Source organism: Gallus gallus, chromosome 3 (genome assembly GCF_016699485.2).
Source record: "Gallus gallus isolate bGalGal1 chromosome 3, bGalGal1.mat.broiler.GRCg7b, whole genome shotgun sequence".
Taxonomy (NCBI): Eukaryota; Metazoa; Chordata; class Aves; order Galliformes; family Phasianidae; genus Gallus; species Gallus gallus.
This window is the reverse complement of record NC_052534.1, coordinates 105,687,762-105,705,911: the sequence shown is the minus strand read 5'-3', so window position 1 is coordinate 105,705,911 and position 18,150 is coordinate 105,687,762. Positions and strand designations below refer to the sequence as shown.

At 47.9% G+C, this 18,150-nt stretch overlaps 1 protein-coding gene across 10 annotated transcripts in view; it reads right to left on the bottom strand.

Annotated features, from left to right (window-relative positions):
- Positions 1 to 16,228, bottom strand: part of EXTL3 (exostosin like glycosyltransferase 3) — a 134,949-nt gene extending 118,721 nt beyond the window's left edge. For 9 of the 10 annotated variants that reach the window (XM_046939465.1, XM_046939454.1, XM_046939455.1 and 6 more), the window contains exon 1: positions 16,173 to 16,228. The gene's annotated coding sequence lies outside the window, so the exon portion shown is untranslated. Of the gene's footprint in view, positions 1 to 15,282; positions 15,394 to 16,172 lie in introns of all 10 variants that reach the window. The other variant, XM_046939447.1, reaches the window with a different exon arrangement.
- Between the last annotated feature and the right edge of the window lie 1,922 nt (positions 16,229 to 18,150).

Below are 18,150 nucleotides of genomic sequence, written 5' to 3'. Positions count from 1 at the left end.
ATGACCTTTAAGGTCCCTTCCAACCCGAACCATTCTGTGATTCTATGATTTGACGACTCTATGAATTACCAGCAAGTCCTCTCCCACCTTCACCTCAGTCCTTGTGGGATGTACACCTACTCACAGGAAGGTGAGTAAGCTGTAAGAAGCTACACATTGCTCTTTTTATCTAGCCTTAGCTCTATCACTCTGACTAAAAAAAGTCACCCAGCATAAAAAATATATATCTAAGATGTATCTATATAAAATTTAGATACAGAAATTAAAAACAAGGCACATTAAGAAATGTTCATATCACAACACTCCTGGAAATCTCGGCGACTGAATAAAGATAGGCTCCAAAGCAGGAAGCAGCAATCCATTTCTGTAAAATTCCCTTGAATTCCTGAAGTGCTACAGCTCTCCATGCTTCCCCTTCATCTCACAACAGATGCTTTGAAGTTTTCCAGAGACACCCAAGAAAGAAGACACATCCAAATACCTAGACTACCCCCAAACTCCACCCTGTAACAGATGGTGAGGTTTTAAATACAGAAGCATCTGGTAACCACTGGTATGAAAAAGCTGGCAAGCCACAGCTTATTCTGTTCTACTAAATATTCCATAATTTGAACTATATTTAAACAGGGAGTTAAAAAGAAGCAATCATTTCACTTGTATATAACATAATCCCTAAACACCTACACACTGTAACTGCAGCATAGCTTGGGCATTGCACTCTTGCCTACCAAAAGCACTTTTTTTAATTAAGCATTCAGCAGTATTAAAAATGAAATTAAAACTGAGTGCAAAACAAGCAGCTCAGCTCCTCCTTGGTGAAGCATTAAGCATCGTGTTTAGCGTGTGCTTTGTTATATCAGACAACCAACTCAGGGCTGCCAGCTTCCAGTACTTCAGCTTCAAGTCCACACAGTCTGAGGGGCTCTGACAACTTGCCATATCACCAAGAGTGCATGGAAAGACAGAAGACTTGAGGGACTCACTGAGACCTGTGTGCTCAAACCAACTGTTTCACCTGTCCCCAGGTTCAGCTGCTAAGTGAAAACTGGAGATAATACTTCCTACACAGAGACACTGAATCACAGAATACCTCCAGTTGGAAGGGACCCATAAGGATCACTGAGTCCAACTCCTGGCTCCACCCAAGACTACCCAAAAATACAAAATAATATGTGACAGCTAGAAAAAAACTCTGCTAGAAATTATTGTCAGAATGCATTAAAGAAGGTCAATAAACACATTCACAGATGGTTAAAAAAAAGAAGGGGAGGGGAGGGGAGGGGAGGGGAGGGGAAGGGAAGGGAAGGGAAGGGAAGGGAAGGGAAGGGAAGGGAAGGGAAGGGAAGGGAAGGGAAGGGAAGGGAAGGGAAGGGAAGGGAAGGGAAGGGAAGGGAAGGGAAGGGAAGGGAAGGGAAGGGAAGGGAAGGGAAGGGAAGGGAAGGGAAGGGAAGGGAAGGGAAGGGAAGGGAAGGGAAGGGAAGGGAAGGGAAGGGAAGGGAAGGGAAGGGAAGGGAAGGGAAGGGAAGGGAAGGGAAGGGAAGGGAAGGGAAGGGAAGGGAAGGGAAGGGAAGGGAAGGGAAGGGAAGGGAAGGGAAGGGAAGGGAAGGGAAGGGAAGGGAAGGGAAGGGAAGGGAAGGGAAGGGAAGGGAAGGGAAGGGAAGGGAAGGGAAGGGAAGGGAAGGGAACCCTCAAAACCCCAAACCAAAGCCAGACCTGAGCATGCACATTGCACACATAGCCCCAGATGTGCACTCTCCAAACTCTACTTAAATAATCTTCTGGGACAATGCTCTGCAGTTCTTTCTGTGAGCTGAGTGAATCATCTGTACTTGCTGGAAATCCAAAGCGATAGCATGCATAAAATGATCACTCTGGATTAAAGTCACTTTGGGAAAAGGCTGTAAAAGGCTGTCTGCCAAGATTGTGCTAGAGGTCCACTGGAGACCACACCATCAGATCTGGATGTGTGCACACAGCATGTTGAAGTGACTAGAGAGAGAAGGATGTGCTCCTAGGAACTGGTTGATAAGGGAATCTTAAATTCCAGATCTAGAAGGAAGAACAAATAGTAACAGCGGGGCTCTAAGTCCTGACTGTAATAGCTGACAGATTTCTTTACAAAATGGGCACTGAACAAACACAAGGTGATCCTGCTGCACATTTCAGGCAAATAGTGAGGCTGTTATAATAATAGCTGCTTGTGACAACTCAATTCAAGCCCATTTTCCATAAAAGTGGTTCAGTTTAAGCAAAATAAAGGTAGGTTTGCAAGGCTTTCAATTCAAGCAGAAAAGTTTGTGAATCTGACCGGGCTGAAGGGCAGAAAGGCTCCAGGAGATGTTAAACCGAAGAACACAGAATCACAGAACCATTAAGGTTGGAAAAGACCTCTAAGCTCACCAAGCCCAACCCCAGCCCACCCCACTATACCCACTGCCCACATCCTTCAGTGCCACATCCCCACAGTTGTGGAACACCTCCAGCGATGGTGACCCCACCACCTCCCTGGGCAGCTGTGCCACTGCAGCACTGCTCTTTAGGAGAAGAATATCCAACCTGAGAACATAACCCCTCCGCCATGTGCATCCTGAATGGAGGAGGTGAATAAGAAGCACACAGAGGGAAGCTGTGAGAATATGCAGGAGATTAGAGATAGCCACAGTCAGGCCTCCAGGCATCTGGTAACCAGATGGTTGCCTCCCTGTTCAGCAACCCAAGCCATTCCATGACTGCAGCAGAGGGTGAAGGTAGGTTAGGAGGAAGCCTGCCTGCACCTCCCCAGCCAGGGGCAAGCAAAGAGAAAAGCTCTGCGCTGCTGAAACACCAAGGAAACAAGGAATGCTCATAGTTTACACAAAACCCGAGCTAAAATTCAGAATTATTCACAAGCTTAGAAGTGCTGGGATGATATTCACAAGCTCAGAAGTGCTGGGATGAACCTTCCCAGCCTGCATTTGAGAGTGCCAACGTGTGTTTGACACTCTCAAGAAGCAGCAGCACGACACACCATCGACACCAGCCCACCTCCTCCAGCAGCTCTCTTATTGCAGAGGACTTTGTGCAGAATACCTCCGCTCAAGGAAAGAGGAGGCAGTGCTCGGGGAAGCCGTGGCATCAATTGCACGCAAAACCTGAGGACAGAGTTTGAATTGAAACACAACAGGCGTGGAAATACAGAGCGTAAAATGCACCATCAGACCCAAGTTACACTGTGCTAAAATAACTCAGCAGCCGCCTTTGATAAAATAACCAGCCTCTTTCGACAAAAGGGCATTCAATCTTATTTATTGGAATTTCAGCAAAGCAACCAAAAATCTGGGGAATTATTAGCAAAGGGGGGAAACAGGAATCCATAAAGAGAACGGTGAGATCGATAACAAATGCTACAGTGCATTAAGAGCTGCAGGTTTTTATACAAGCGTCCTCACAAAGTTAAATAATAAATAATTGTCACCATTTTAAGCACCATCTATTTCAAGGCCTGAAGTTACTATAATGCACCAAAATGATTTAAATGGGAATATCTATATATCTATATATATCTAGGCAGTACAGGCCTGCTGCCAAACTCAACCATTAAAATAGGGCAGCAGTTGCCCACTGTGCCTTTCTCAGCGCAGAAAGGATACTTTCTTCTCTCCGCAGTTCACTCAGTTCCATTGTTAGTGCATTAGAAGTGGAGAAACCAACTCAAAGGTGAATCATGAAAATATTTCTTTAAATGAAAACCTTCCATGCCTTTGAAGTAAACCACGTTGCATAATCCCATTAATACACTTTATCATGCTCCGTCTTCATAGCTATCAGGTTGTTAACCCATTACACAATGCCCATTAGGAAGCTCATCAAGGACCTCTTGGTTTGAAGCCACTCTCCTCATTTCCAGCCTAAACTTATCCAGAGCCATTTGTTCTCATGCCCAAACTCTCATTTAACTTAAGTAACTCTTCTCCCTCCCTGGTGTTTACACCACTGTATTTATAGCGCAGGAATATCATTCTTCTTTGCCTGTTTTTGCCACTGGCTTACCACCCCGGCTCCTTTTCATTTTGTTCTCTGCTCTGCACATCACTTCCCACCAATTCCCTCCTTGGCATCGTTTAGAATTTTGGTCAGTCTTTCTCCTGCAAGGCCAGGCAGGAATGCTCAGCACATTTTAAACAGCACTCCACCACCACCATCAGCACCGCGCTGATTTCATTCACGTTTCATTGTCGCTGGTGGAAACAGTGTGGTTGTCCTAGGATGCACCCTTGTCACCAAGGAATTATCCTATGCTTGAGAAACATATTCCAGTTCCAGCATAGGGAACCTGACTTTGTATCGGAGCTTACACTCTTTTCCCTTACAGGCATCTTCTTCCATGATTTCTTACTCTACACTTCTCTGAAAGGAGCTTGTAGTGAAGTGGAGGTCAGTTTGTTCTCCCAGGTAACGCGATAGGACAAGAGGTAATGGCCTTAAGTTGTGCCAGGGGAGGCTCAGGTAGGAAAAACTGCTCCAAAAAAGCAGTGCTGTAGTGGCATAGCTGCCCAGGGAGTGGTGGGGTCACTGTCCCTGGAGGTGTTCCACAACTGTGGGGATGTGGCACTGAGGAACACAGTGGGCATGGTGGGGTGGGTTGGGGTTGGACACCTCAGAGGTCCTCTCCAACTTTAAAGAGTCTATGATTCTATTATTCCTGGTTTGATGAAACCTCAAAATGGTCATTTCTGCTACTCCAGTTGTTAATACAATGCTTAACGGCAGTCCTGGGACCAGTCCTTGAGCAACACTACTGCCAACTTCTCTGCCAATCCTTTTTTGGCCATCCTACTTTTTCCTCTGTGATGACAAGATTTATGGATGCCAAGCAATACTTTGCTCCTAAGTGATTGATTTAACCTGTCTTGCTTTGTATTTTTAGTCTTTTTTTTCCCCTTAATTAAAGTCTGCCTTTTGCTGCTGGAGAACAACAAAGGCTCATTTCTCTGTAAATCAGGCCTCTGGATAACGGGAAAGCTGTGCTACTTCTACAGTTGGGCATTTGTATAAATTAATAAACTATGGAAGTTAACGCATTTTATGTTAAAAATGGTAAATGAAGTTTCTTAATGAGCAGCCTGACTTTTTAATTGTAAATAGGATTTATGCTACAAACTTAAAAAACAATTAGAATGCAGGAAAACAGCATGTAAGACTTGCAGTTAAATAAAATTAAGCTAAATGTGCTGAATACATAGTTTAAACTAAAACGCTTTTATTGTACAAAGGAATTCTGCAGCCTATAAACAGAAACAATTTCATCTATTCAGCATGTCTTCAGGTTTTCAGAACTTGAAACAAAATTAATTTCTATTCTCACACAAAGGACAACCTGGTCCTAAAATAGAATGAACGTGGCTAAAACTCTTTCATTGAACCTTTTTTTTTTTTTAACCCAGATCGCTTCCACCACTCAGTTACACACTGAGTGCTGTTACCAACAATTCTGTTAACAGACTGAAGGAAGAGCAACATCAGCAAGCAAAGGTAGGTGGGAAGAGCAGGGCTGCTGATTGCAGTCCTGTCTTAAACGTTGGGCAAAGCAGGACCACTTGATTCTTTTGGGGCAGCTCTGGGGCAGTCCTATGGTCTGGAGTTCATCAGAAACCCTGAGATCACCAACAAATGGCAATACTCCTCTTTAACCAATACGAATCCCAAGAGAGCAAGAAAAAAGAATAACTTGCCCTTCCAATTACAGTAATGTTCCCCCCAACCACTATGCTGAATTTTGAATTCATTCCAATTTAAAGACCACAGAATCACAGAACATCCTGATTCAGAAGGGACCCACAAGGATCAGTGAGTCCAACTCAAGATGAAGGAAAATCTTTTTGTTTTTAATAGTATGATAGAACAACACTGCACTTTCTCTTTTTTTTTAATTAAAAAATTGGTTGAACTTTAGAAGTGTTATTATATTTGAAGCAGTAGAAGAAGCTGAATACAGAGCATCATATGAAGATGCCACTGGGATCAGTTAAAGCCAACAACACTGAAAACATTTAGAAGGAATGAAGCCAAAAACACAGAAGCAGATTTAACTTGGCGTACGCCATGGCAGGAGGCCAAGGGAAGGAGAGCTCACTATAGGAGCAGCCAGGATTTCTGTGGGATGCAACTCGGGCATCCAGATACTGGGTGGCATCAATGGCTCAGCCAGGCAGACCAGCGAAGCAATGCCCACTTCAATGGCTGAGGCTCCATCCCGGCAGATCTGAACTTCCTGCTCACCATATTAAGCTCTACTATTAATAAACACTGAGCTGTTACACACCACTTTCCATCTTCAAAGAGCTCCGAAACCAACAACTAATCCCCACAACTACCTCCTGGGGTGCAGGGACTGCTTAAAGATTGGAACAAAGGTAAAATGCTGAAGTCATTGGGCACAGCTCCTAAAAGGGAATTTTTAAAATCAGCTCAGCAGAAGGCAGGAATGCTGGGCTCCCAGTCACAGGGCACGGCTTCCTCTGAGGTTTCTCTGAGGTCCTCTGGTGCAGGGAGGTGCCCACAACCTCAAGTATTTCCCCCAAAACCCAAATCCTCACTTATGAAATTGAATTCTTAAGTGGGTACAAAACTGATGGGCAGAGCAGCTCAGGAAATAAAATGGGCACAGTGATAGCATGACAGAGATCAGCAGAAAGCTTTGGCCACTTACTTGCATTTCAGCTGGGCTTTAATCAAGGGAAAATTAAAAAGGCAGACAGAAGCAGAGCCTCCTCATTAGCCCATTCCCCAGCCTTTCCTCCAGCAAATGGAATTACCTTGAAATTTTCAAGAAAGCCATGAAACAAGTTCAGGCTTACAACAAATTCTTGGAGGGAAAACGATATGGAAATGCAGTACATCTCTATTACAGAGGAGACGAGAACTGAAAAAATGACTTTAAAAAACACGAGAAACAACAATATGTTCCTAAAGGGAGAATAAACCCAGCACACTTGTGTTTTTAAGCACCTTAATGCTGTTATCAATAAACCCAGCTGCATCCTGTTCACAATGCAGCGATGACAATTGACTCAAATGGATGGCACTTTGATAATGCGCCTATTTGCCTCTCAAGCCGAAACAGATAAAAATTCAAAGATTACACATCTTTGGTATTTGTATGCTAATATACACAGCTTTAGGGAAATTGTTGCGACTCAACCTACAATTCATTCGGTGCAGGCAGTGACATTCAAGTACCTACCAGCAATTTTCAGACCGCTTGCAGTATATCTTACGGCTGTCATCGGTCTGATGCATTATCTGCTCTGCAAGAACCTGTCAGGAGCACCAGGCAGGCCTCCCTGAGTGCAGATAGGCGGGATTAGAGCTGACTCATCATCTTTTTCTCCTTCCATCCCAGTTTGTATAGTCTCAATGTGCTTTGCCCATGGTGGATGAGGAGAAGGCCCCTGCGGCACAAGTGTGCAAGGGACAGCACGAGACAATTTGACTTTAATTTCATAGAATCATAGAATCACACAACCATTAAGGTTGGAAAAGACCTCCACGATCATCAAGCCCAACCACCAACCCATCCATCATGACCATGCCTACTAAACCACATCCCTAAGTACCACATCTATCTATCTGTTAACGATTTCTTCTGCTTCATCTCCTTGATTTTGTTGAAGGAAAATAACTGGTCTTGAAAGAAACCCCGCTAGAAAGAAGCGCTCACCATCCTGAGTCCCTCCTGAAGATTTCGGCTAACTTTCTACAAAAAGCAGGCAGGCAGCTCCACTTCCCACAGAGCCACAGGTTTCTTCTAGGGCCAGTTCATCCCAAACCACCACCCCGCTGGAATGCACAATAATTTTTGCTGTTAATGAAGACCACCACCCACAGGCAACAAGGAGCTACACCTGGTTTCAGCTGACGATTCCTGCCCAGTGTCTGCTCATGCTGGCTGAGCTGCAGCCCTCCCAAGGCTCAGTGAGCACCCGGGCTGTCCCTCTGCCTGCTTCTCTTGCACTTGTGCAATCTTAATTAGCCCTGCAGACCTGTCTCTCCTCGTCAGGTTTGGCTGAAATCTTCCAACAGGTTCAGGAGGGACAGGGGTGGTGCAAACATGCGTGGAGAGATTGGATGAGATGGAGTGTAACTTAGTAAGAAAACAACAAGGATGCCGATCGTAAGGGCAAAACAAGGGAGTGCCGCTGCAGAGCCAAGCAGAGAACTCTCAGTGAGACAACCTAAAGATTCTGGTATAGCCGCTCAGAGAAAAAACAGTACTTGGATGTACTCAGGAATAAGGAAAAGTCCAAAATGAGACATTCATAAAAAACAACTTTTTAGTCAGACAGTGATAGGACAACAGGGAACGGTTTTAAACAAAAAGAAATGAGATGTAGGCTAGATGTTAGGAGGAAATTCTTCATGATGAAGGTGGTGAGGCCCTGGCACAGGCTGTCCAGAGAAGCTGTGGCTGCCCCATGCCTGGCAGCGCTCAAGGCCAGGCTGGATGGCGCTTTGGGCAGCTTGGGCTGGTGGGAGGTGTCCCTGCTTTGCTTTTAACAAGGCTTGGAAGTGTGATGAGAAAAGCAGCCCTTGCAGGCTTGCCTTGGCATCTGGAGGCAGGAAGGCTGCAGCCATGAGATTGCAGTTTGAGAGGCCGCAAAGATAATCCAGACAGCAAAAGAGTACAGAAGCCATCTCTCATGCTTCAAGCTAGCATCAAGAGGCAAGGAGCTGAAAGACTCCTGTCGATTGGCTCCTGAAAGTCAATTCAGTAGCAAACACAGCCTATACTGAGCTAATAAACTACTCTGCACTTAAAAATTACATTCAATATTAGGCAAATTACCTTGTTAACAGTTGCAGGGTGAAAATTTTATGTGTTCATGCAACAGTTGCCTGCGCACAGCTACTGGGTGCTGTCCCCACCTTCTGCCTCTCTCCCAGCCCTGCTTAATCAAGGAGCTGGACAAATTGATGAATTGCAGCAGAATGATCTCGCTGCGATGCCTTCTGCTGATGAATGAGGAATACCCTGCCAGAGCCTCCTGATTTCAGGTGATGGATTTGAGCCCGGGCTGCAAGACAATTCCTCGTGGCTGACAAGCTCAGCTATTTTCACTCTTAATCTTTATAATATTTGATTGAATAGATCCAAGGTCATCATTTCCACCGAGGTGGCTGTTCAAAATACCACCAGCCTTCTGATTATTTTTAACTGCATCTGAAAAAGTGCAGAACATTCACCTAAGAGCTGGTAAGAACGTTGTCCCTGGGAGATGCCTACATCCTGTGCATGCATTTGCTGCAGGGCGAACAAGCAGCTGAGAAGTGGCATTTGTCAGCCCACGGCCCAGAGCTCTCACCATCAGACCACAGGGACTCAGACCCCAGGGAACAGACATTCCCCATCCTCCATCACAGCCCAGAAGTTTACTTCTTTTCTCATGTTAGGAGTCCCATAGGAGGCAGCTTGGCTTTGAAGAAGTGGGAAGCAGAGGAAAAATAACCATTAATGTGCATCAATTCCTTATACACACACCGTATAATAGGGGGCACCTTAAAGTCCCCAAGCTTGAGCCTTAAAGAATACAAAGCCTTTTGGGATGCAGTATTATTTTTCCTTCCTATTCTCTTCTCTTACAAAGGCTCAGATGGTAGCACAACCTTCTCCAGCCAGGCTGCACAGAACTTTCACATGGATCTCTGCACAGCATCATCTGTGTGTGAAACATCAGTCACGTGTGAGACATTCCAGCACTTCGTTGTGCAATCCCTAATTACTGATGTCTGCTCTCTGCATTGCTGCAGCAAGATCTGTAATGTAGCACAGGGCGTTTGACCTAGTGCTCCCTCAAATCTACAGATGGGGAACCCCACAGATACTCTTCATCCCCACAACCCTTTGTAGTGTCCAGTTTAAGACCCCAAGGAATGAGCAAAAAGAAGGATTTGGGAGAAATTGTTGTTCTCTGCCCCCACCACTGCCAGAGCAGCACGAGTGCCTTTTACACAACTCCCTTCTGTCACCACGGGACAATATAGCCAGCTTTGTGCAAAATGCCACAACTCTATCTAGTTTAGAAGGATATAAACTGCACCATTTTGAGCCCTTCCCAGGCTGGGCGCAGGCATAGGGCTGCAGGAGGACATGGCTCCGGGGCTGATGCAAAACCACCGTTGTGGAGGGCACCAGAATAGGAAGAAATGCTGTCGCTGAGTCTGTGCCATCAGAATCAGCACATGGGGATGGAAAAACCTGTCAAGGAAGCAGCAGAAAACCTCTGGGGATAAGGGGCTTCACTTCTACACAGAACATCCAAGAGGAATTTTAATTTCCAAATTAAGATGAGTTTGGAGGTAAATGAATGGTTGGAAAGACAAATGAAGCTAATCCCCTTCCTCCCCAAGAAAGCAACAGATGCTGCATTAAACAGCCTGCAGGATGAGCAGTCAGGACCCATGCTGGTGGCACACATGGCCCTTACTGGTCTAACAGGGGTTAATGAAATGGCTTGTGCTCCAGAAAACAGTCCTATTTATATACTCATGTATGTGTGCATACACATGCTGGATCACTTCTGCAAATTTGGCTACAGTCTGCAGGATTTAAAAAAGAAATCCACACCCACTATTGCAAGAGTTGCAATAAAATCAGGCCTGCTGGTGCCAATGAGTTATAAGTGCTCACAGCAGCCAGGATTTGGGATTCCTCCATGTTTTGTTTCCTTGGAGGTAACTGCACTGTTATCAGGTGATGCAGGAGATGAGGCTCTGACACTTGGCCCTCCAATTCATACACTGGAACAAAGCAGACGTTTGATGGCATCTGCACTGCTGACTCAATCGCGTATCTTCGTTCTGATCTTGCCCTTGGAAAAGGGATATGGAGGGAGAGAGCTCTTCAAAGCTGCACACAGTGGGCAGCATGGCCTCACTTTGCTGGTTTGCCTCAAGGCATCACCGGGAAAACCAGGCAGATAACATAAGTGCAACCCTGCCTCCATCCCACCTCCACCAAGCTGAGGTTTTCAGCTCTGTACAAAGCTGGCAAAGCAACTTTAACAAAATATCCCAACTGCCCAACGTTTGGAAGACACCAGTGTGCAAACAAAGGAAACCTTACCCCGTCTTCTCCCTGCACCATTACATGTACACAGCCTCAGAAAAAGGTGGAAGAAAAACACCTTCTTGTTGAGGCTCATCCTACCTTCAAGCGGCTATTCCAAGCTCTGTAATTTTTTCCCCTGAGTTTAAGATCTGGCACATCTTATTTTCTTCCTTTTAGAGAACAAACAAGAAGAGCAGCAGCCCTGTAGCTGGAACAGACCCTCCTTCAATTTGAAAAGTGCTGAGCTATGAGGAAGGAGGTGACAAACAAGACAAATGAGTACCTGAGAGGACGGTACTGACACGTGGGATTGGTGCATCCCAGCAGGAAGGCAGATCTCGTGCTACGGCAGCCCTCGTGAATGTCCACAGCCCCGTGTGCCAGACCCACACATGGGATTGCTGCCTTCATCCTCCCCCTGCCATGCCTGTACCACCTCCAGCTGTGAAGGACGAAGCTCCCCCACTTCAGTCACAGGGGCTGTGAGACCATCTGAACTTAACAGTAGGCTATTTAGCAAGGAAAAGGTCTACAGCTGTACATGTACATCTTCATCTCCATGGTGCAACCTAGGCTGGATTCACAGAATCACAGGATCATTAGGGTTGGAAAAGACCACTACCATGATCTTGTCCAACCACCAACCCATTGTCCAACTGCTGACCCATCATGTCAATCCATTTGTTGTGCTGGCCGGGATGATATTGGAGAAGTTTGGCTGTACCTCATGTCCTGGATGATATTTTGGCGGTTATGGGTACAAACAAGACCTCAGGAACAGCCAGTCTGGGGCAGAATGAAACTCCCCTCCTCTGCCATCTTGCTTCCTGTAGGGACAGTGCAAGAGCCCTCCCAACGAGATTCCCTGAGACCACGCAGTCAACCTACACCATGCCCACACGGGCTCTGGAGGCCTTTGGAATAAACCAGGACAAAGCAGCTCCCCACAGACTCCAAGGATCTCCATGAGTGAAGAGGTATCAATGGCATCACCAAAACCAAGGTCTGAAAATCAAGGCACAAAGGAGTCAGAAGGTTCACAGTAACAAAAACAAGCCCGGGGCTGAAGGCCTCAACACCTGGTGCCAGGCTGAGGCCTCCCTTCCAGGAGATTCATGTCTCATCACGCATCTGCCTTGATCGAACGCTCCTCCAGGCTTAGACATGCCGAGAGACTCCTTTGGTGAGTAACCACCCATGAGCTCACTTCAACACTTCTGCCCACCCCCTCCATTCTGCACATTCCGTGGGGTTTCCTTCCCTTTGAGATCTCTGCTCCACCAAACGTGGTCCAAAAACCACCAGAGACAGACAGCAGCAAGAAGCATTGCGGATTTTGGAAGCCACTTCCAACCAGGGCCAACACCAACATCACCCACTAATGACAAGCACCGCATCCACCTGCGGAGCTCAGTACCTGCTGCATTTCACCCATTCCAGTTCAGCTCTGCTGTTTTATTCATCACAAACAGCAATTCGAGGCAGGGCAGCTTTTCACAGAATCATAGGATGGTTTGGGAGACGGTGGCAGTGTACAGCCATTAAATAAAATATAAACACCTCATCTATTCTTAATACTGGGTTTGATCTTCACTGTTTCTACTCCCCTTTTCCAGGGCAATTTGCAATTTATTTGGTTGCTTTTTGGGAAACGAGAGCGTAGGGCAGGGCTGACTTACTGCTTAATCTCATTTTTGATGTATTATTAAACGCCCGCTTTCTTTTTACTTTTTCACCCTTCTTTAGGAAGCCAGAAGCCCCAGCAGAAATTACAAGTCCAGAAAGAAAGGTGAACTGCAAAATGAAAGCTGGGGGAAAAAGAATTGCTTGTGGGGTTTTTTGTGTTGGGATTTTTGTTCAGTTTTCCCTTTTACAGCTTCAAGAACTCTCTGTAACGCCAGCCGAGTAGGAGAAAACATGCTGAAAGTGATGGAAATGCAAAGTATTGGTCCCAGTCCCACTGCAGACACGTGGACGACCCCCGGGCCCAGACCAGGGCCTATGAGATTCCCCCATGGAGGTGGTTTAAAAACAGGATTGTGCTGCTGTGTCCTCATGCTTTTAGCAGCACCTCTGATTCTCTGGCAAATCCCTGGGCTCTGGGAACACACCGCATGCTTGCATTTCCAAATGATGGCAGAGCTGGGATGCACTGAAAGCTGGGACAGGATGGCAGAGCCCGAGGCCAGAAGTCCACACGGAACCCACAAAACCTCTTTTTTTTTTTTTTTACCACCTTTATCAGAGACTTTTGTAGCACAAAACAACCCCTGCCAGGAGCTGACGCACACACAGAACTTGCAGCCAGGTATGGGGTGCTGCAGAGGTGCAGCAGCGCTCAGCGCCCTCCGCCTTCACTGCAGGGTGTTGTTTAATGGCTTTCTGATTATTTCATTGCTTTCTCCTCACCCGTTGCTCAATAACAGTGCTTATGCCTGCCCTGCAGCCCCACGTGTGACCTCCTTGCTCCGGCTCACAGGGACACATTTGGTTTCAAGCGAGCAAAGCCAGCCCGAGCAGCTGAACAATTCCCAGAAGGTCCCTGGCATCTCACTGCAGGAACCCCCCCGCATACACATTTGGGGCCATTTGCACAGACATGGGCTCGTTTGCACAGATACACACAGAACTGTACACTCCTGGCTTCCACCTCCTGGCCAGACCCACTGCACAGAGCCGGAATCACTCGCTGCTGGCTCCTGCCGAGATCACCCAGGTACAGCCCCAGGGACGGGCAAGTACTCGTTAGCATCTCCTATTGATTGATTTCATTACTGCAGCCCTTCTCCTATTAATTTCCTATGACAGACGTTTCATTAACTCACAAGAAGACAGCCATCCCCCAGCCATCAGCACAGCCTGGGGAGGGTCTCACGGACCAACACTATTCTTTAGGGGAAAGCGTAATGTAGAATGCTTTAGCTTGGAAGTGACCTTAAAGATCATCCAGTTCTAACCCCAGTTTCTTAAGAGCCTTTATTTTAAAGCACAGCCCAAACGGATGAAGACTTTGCAGTAAAACTGGGCAGGTTCAGATCAATCTGTAGGAAAAAGCATTCTCAAGCCACGCTCCATCACCAGCCGGAGTGAGACGTCCCCTTCTGCCCCGGTGACACACCAGCGAGGCAGCCTTCTGGGCAGGAGTGAAGTCAGAAGCACCTGTTCCCAGGGATGCATTCCTCCTAACAAGCTCTTCCTACAAGCTTTCTCATAAGGTGGGACACGGTGAACAAACTGCACTGAATTTAAATCTCAGCCATGAACCCTGCACTGCACGAAGCAGCCACTGGTCCCCCATCAGGGCACAACGCGCTTTCAGCTCAGGATTCTATTTTTGCCCCGATAAAACACTACCTCCCAGTGCCCCAGCTCTGTGCCATGCACCGTGCAGAGCAACTCGTGGGGCTGCGGGGAGCAGCAGCAGTTGTTTTCACTTGGTTTTGCAGATTGGAAGTGAAGGCTGGAGGCAAAAGGAGGCATTTGGGGCCGCACTGCCGGCAGTGGGGTGGGAGCAAAGAAACCCAACCCCAAGACACATTGATTTGCTTCTGCAGCCAGTCCCCCCTCCAGCAGTCACTTCCTCACTGCTGCTCTGCTGAGGGCTGCATGCAAAGCCCTGAATTTGAACAAGCGGTTGACAATGGCAGAGCAGACGAGCATCCCAACATCTGCACCCCAACGTCATCCACATCCCCAACACGTGCACCCCCATACCTGCACCACCGACATCTCCAACCTCCAATGCCTCCATCCCCTCATAACATCTGCATTCCCCCACATCTGCACCCCAACATCATCCGTACCCCAACACCACCTGCATCCCCAATAACATTTGCATTCATCAACACCCGCACCAAACATCAGCATCCCAACATCATCTGTATCCCCCAATAACCTCCTCATCCCCCAACATCTGCACCCCCGGCATCACCTGCATCCCAACACCTACATAACCCAACACCTGAAGCCCTACATCACCTGCATCCCAACACCTCCACCCCCAACATCATCGGCACAACTCAACATTTGCATCCCCAACAACATCCACATCCCCCAACGTCTGCACCCCAACACCCACACCCGATGCCACGTCCCAGCACCCACATCCCGACCCCCGCAGCCCTCCCACATCCAGGTCCCCATCCCAGGAGGAGGAGCTCCTGCACACCCCAAAATCCCACAGCCTCAGATCGCACCGTGCCAGCAGCAGCCTCCCCACAGCAGCCCTGCAGGCAGCGAACTCAGGAGCAACTTTCGTCTTCTCCTATTCCAGGAGCCGCTTTACACCGACGCACGTCGCAGCATCACTGTGCAACCAAAGGTGTTTCCCCTGAAATGGGCATTTGGGGGCTTAAAAACCCACTGCCCCCACCCCAATAGGCAGGAGGAAACCCCAAAGGTCTCCGGGAACGTGGGGATATCCCAGGGGGAGTTGCTGCTGCTGGGCTGGGTGTGGGGAGGGGGCAAAGAGAGATGGAGGGGGGGAGTGATGGTGAAGTGAGGGAATGAGGGGAGGAACGGAGTGGAGTCAGTGAGGGAAAATGAAGTGGGAGAAGTGAATAGATGGAAGTAAGGGAAGAGAAAAAGATAAAGGAGAGGAAAAGAGACAGGAAAGAGAAATAAAGGAAAATTAAAACAAGGGAAGGAAAGGGGGAAGGGGAAGGAAAAGGGAAAAATGAAAAGAAAGGAAAGGGGGAAAAAAAGAAAAGAAAGAAAGAAAGAAGGAAAAAAACAGAAATGAAAAGAAGAAAGGATACATAAATAAAATGAAGGAAAAAATAAAAGAAAAAAGAGAAAAAATAAATGAAAGGATGGAAAAAATAAAAGAAAAAAAAAGAAAAAAAAAAGGAAAAGAGAAACAAAAGAAAAGGGGGGGAAAGAAAACTAAGAGGAAAAAGAAAAATAAAAGAAAGAACGAAAGAAAAAGACAATTTTTTTTTTAAATGGAAAAAAAAAAGTGAAGGAAAAAAAAAATCAATGAGAAAAAGAGAAATCAAAGGAGCAAAGCGAAGAACGAAAGCAATGACGCAGCGCGAAGGCCGGCCCGGCTCCCGGCTCCCGGCTCGGACCCCCCTCGCCCCGTTACCTGCGGAGCGCCCCGGCCCGGACCCGCGCTGCCGCGGCCGCTGCCCGGCGCGGGGCGGAGCGGAGCGGGGGCCGCGCTCACTGCATTGTGGGAGCGGCGCTGAGGCGGGAGCGGGGCGCCCCCATGCGGCGGAACGCGGCGGCGCGAGGCTGGGCGGGAAGCGGCGGGCGGGAAAGGGGGTGTGTGGGGGTGTGTGGAGGGAGCGGTGGGCGTAGGGCTGAGGGGTAATTAGTGCGGCTGGGGGTAATTAGTGAGGCTGAGGGGTAATTAGCGCGGCTGGAGGGCAATGAGTGCATGTGGGATAGGTAATTAGTGCGGCTGAGGGGCAGTGAGCATGGCTGAGGTGTGTGGTGTAATGAGTGCAGCTGGTAGGTGAGGTGGGCATGTAGGGTGGGTAATTAGTGCGGCTGAGGGGTAATTAGTGCGGCTGAGGGGCAGTGAGGACACGTGGGAGGGATAATTAGTGCAGCTGAGGGGTAATTAGCGTGGCTGAAGGGCAGCAAGGCCGTGTGGGGCAGTGAGAATGGCTGAGTGGTAGTGAGGACTGTAGGGTGAGTAGTGCAGCTGAGAGGTAATTAATGCGGCTGAGAAGTAATTAGTGAGGCTGAGGGGCAATAAGGACATGTGGAAGGGTAATCAGTGCAGCTGAGGGGTAATGAGTGTGGCTGAGGTGTAATTAGTACAGGGATGGGGTAGTGAGGGTGTGTGGGGTAGTGAGCATGGCTGGGGGTATGGTGGGTGTGTGGGGTGGGTAATTAGTGTGGCTGAGGGGTAATTAGTGAATCGGGGGGGGGTAATTAGGGCAGCTGAGGGGTAATGAGTGTGGCTGAGGGGCAATCAATGTAGCTGGGGGGCAGTAAGGGCATGTGCGGTGGTTAAAGGGGCTGTGCGGGGTAATTAGTTTGGCAGGGGGGTGATAAGGGTGTGTGGGATGGGTAATTAATGCTGAGGGGTAGTTACTGAAGATGAGGAGTACTTAATGTAGCTGGGGTGGGTAATTAGTGTGGCTAGAGGGCAATAGGGGAATGTGGAGTAGGGAATTAGTGCAGCTGAAGGGTAATTACTGCAGCTGGAAGGAGTAATTTGGGAAGGCAGGGTAATTAGTGCAGCTGGGGTTGGGTAATATGGGTATGTGGGGTGAGTAATTAATTAGTGCAATCATGGTGGGGGTGGTAAGTAATGCAACTGGGGCAGTAACTGCAGCTGGGATGGGGTCAGTAATGCAGCTGGAGTAATTAATGCTGTGGGGGTAAGTAGTGCAGTGGGGTAATTAGTGCATGTGTAGGGTAATTAGGGCCATAGGGTAATTAATGTAGATGGGGGTGAACTAGTAGAAGCTGGGGATGTAATTAATGTAACCAAGAGGAGTAATTAGTGCAGTGGTGTAATTAGTGTACGTGGGGGTAATTAATGAGGGGTTAATTAGAGCAGGTAGGGTAATTAGTGCAGCTTAGTGTACTGTGTGCAGCGGGGCAAAAGCTGCAGCCAGGGGTTACTGGTGCACCGGGGGTGTAGGTAGGCAGCCATGGGGTAATCCGTTCAGCTCCATGGCAGGGCTTCAATGGCAACTCATCCCAACACGGCCTCGGCCCGAGGAAATGGGACCCCGCAGCAGCACGGGGTGAGATCCCACTGTGGGTGTGGTGGGTGGGTTTGGTTTGCTCCTCCTTGGGGTCTTTTCCAACTTTGATGGCTCTATGACTCTACGATACTTTTGCCCATAACCCATTTTGCTGTAGGCGTTGGGTTGGCTGCATGTGATGGTGCCTTCCAAGGGGACGCTGAGGCTGTCGATGTGGTCTATGATAGCAGTGCTGCACGAGAGGAGGATCTGCAGAGGTTGTAAAGACTCCAAGAATGAGCTGCAGTGTCTGCGGTGCAGCTCAGCCCCTCAAGCCCAGGCTGACAGATGGATGCACGGAGAGGACGAGCCCACCAAGGAGCCACCCGGCTGCAGCACGCATCTCCCGGGCAGCTC